The following is a 2,475-nucleotide window of genomic DNA, read 5'->3' on the forward strand; positions in this document are numbered from 1 at the left end:
AGTTTTTACACTTTTTAACAAGCGCTACCTTAGTCATTTCTAGCCTTCGCGGACACGACTCCCTCTTTGCGAACGCAAAGAGAAATAACTCATATCCCAAAACCTTCATCGCGAATTCGATGCACCCTCGCAAACGCGATGCACTCCTCGCGAACACGGTGGACACGAGGCACCAGAAAATCTGCCAACACTAAACATGCTCCGGGTTATCCAAAACTCACTCGAGTCCCCCGAAACTTCGTCTAGTTATATAAAAAAGTCCATCAATACTACTCAGACCTATACAAAGCCTTCAAACACATACAAAATCATAACATCTAAGGATCAAAGGTCAAACCACACATTAAGCTCTCTTACGTTCATAAATTCCAGACTTCCAACCAAGCATCCGATTCATGCTTAAACACTTCAGATCACAACCAAACTTTGCATATAAGTTCCATTCAACAAAACGAGCTTATCCTTAGTCCCGAAATAACATTCAGGTCCCAATATCCTCAAAATCAAACATCGATCAAGCTTAATAACTCTCAAATTCTTTAAATTGACAACTTTTGGCAAATAGAGTCAAAATCATAAACCAAATCCGAACATACATCCAAGTCCAAAATCATTATATGAACCTATTGGGACCCTCGAATTACCAATCCAGTACCGTTTACACAAAAGTCAAACCTTGGTCAGCTCTTCAAACTTAATGCTTCCAAAATAAAACTAACTATTCCAAAGTACTCCTGAACCCCATAAAAATCAAATCACCCATCCCCGCAAATCATAAAATATTAAACAAACATAAGAGAAGTATCAAATAGTGGAACATGGTTCTAACACTCAAAACGATCAATCAGGTCATTAGAGGACTAGGGCAAAAGCTATTGGATTCCTAAAAATCCACATCTAATACTGTAGATCCGCCCCTAATTCTTTAGGTAGCATTTGCTTCAATTAAAGTAGAGTTTTCGCAAAATAAATAATAAATAAATAAAAATAAAGAAAAAATTTGTTTGCAAAATTTTGTTCTCAACCAAACACCAAGTAAGAATTTAGTTTTTACACTTTTTAACAAGCGCTACCTTAGTCATTTCTAGCCTTCGCGGACGCGACTCCCTCTTTGCGAACGCAAAGAGAAATAACTCATATCCCAAAACCTTCAACGCGAATTCGATGCACCCTCGCAAACGCGATGCACTCCTCGCGAACACGGTGGACACGAGGCACCAGAAAATCTGCCAACACTAAACATGCTCCGGGTTATCCAAAACTCACTCGAGTCCCCCGAAACTTCGTCTTGTTATATAAAAAAGTCCATCAATACTACTCAGACCTATACAAAGCCTTCAAACACATACAAAATCATAACATCTAAGGATCAAAGGTCAAACCACACATTAAGCTCTCTTACGTTCATAAATTCCAGACTTCCAACCAAGCATCCGATTCATGCTTAAACACTTCAGATCACAACCAAACTTTGCATATAAGTTCCATTCAACAAAACGAGCTTATCCTTAGTCCCGAAATAACATTCAGGTCCCAATATCCTCAAAATCAAACATCGATCAAGCTTAATAACTCTCAAATTCTTTAAATTGACAACTTTTGGCAAATAGAGTCAAAATCATAAACCAAATCCGAACATACATCCAAGTCCAAAATCATTATATGAACCTATTGGGACCCTCGAATTACCAATCTAGTACCGTTTACACAAAAGTCAAACCTTGGTCAGCTCTTCAAACTTAATGCTTCCAAAATAAAACTAACTATTCCAAAGTACTCCTGAACCCCATAAAAATCAAATCACCCATCCCCGCAAATCATAAAATATTAAACAAACATAAGAGAAGTATCATATAGTAGAACATGGTTCTAACACTCTAAACGATCGATCAGGTCATTAGAGGACTAGGGCAAAAGCTATTGGATTCCTAAAAATCCACATCTAATACTGTAGATCCGCCCCTAATTCTTTAGGTAGCATTTGCTTCCATTAAAGTAGAGTTTTCGCAAAATAAATAATAAATAAATAAAAATAAAGAAAAAATTTGTTTGCAAAATTTTGTTCTCAACCAAACACCAAGTAAGAATTTAGTTTTTACACTTTTTAACAAACGCTACCTTAGTCATTTCTAGCCTTCGCAGATGCGACTCCCTCTTTGCGAACGCAAAGAGAAATAACTCATATCCCAAAACCTTCATCGCGAATTCGATGCACCCTCGCAAATGCGATGCACTGCTCGCGAACACGGTGGACACGAGGCACCAGAAAATCTGCCAACACCAAACATGCTCCGGGTTATCCAAAACTCACTCGAGTCCCCCGAAACTTCGTCTAGTTATATAAAAAAGTCCATCAATACTACTCAGACCTATACAAAGCCTTCAAACACATACAAAATCATAACATCTAAGGATCAAAGGTCAAACCACACATTAAGCTCTCTTACGTTCATAAACTTCCAGACTTCCAACCAA

Source organism: Nicotiana tabacum, chromosome 17 (assembly GCF_000715075.1).
Source record: "Nicotiana tabacum cultivar K326 chromosome 17, ASM71507v2, whole genome shotgun sequence".
NCBI lineage: Eukaryota > Viridiplantae > Streptophyta > Magnoliopsida > Solanales > Solanaceae > Nicotiana > Nicotiana tabacum.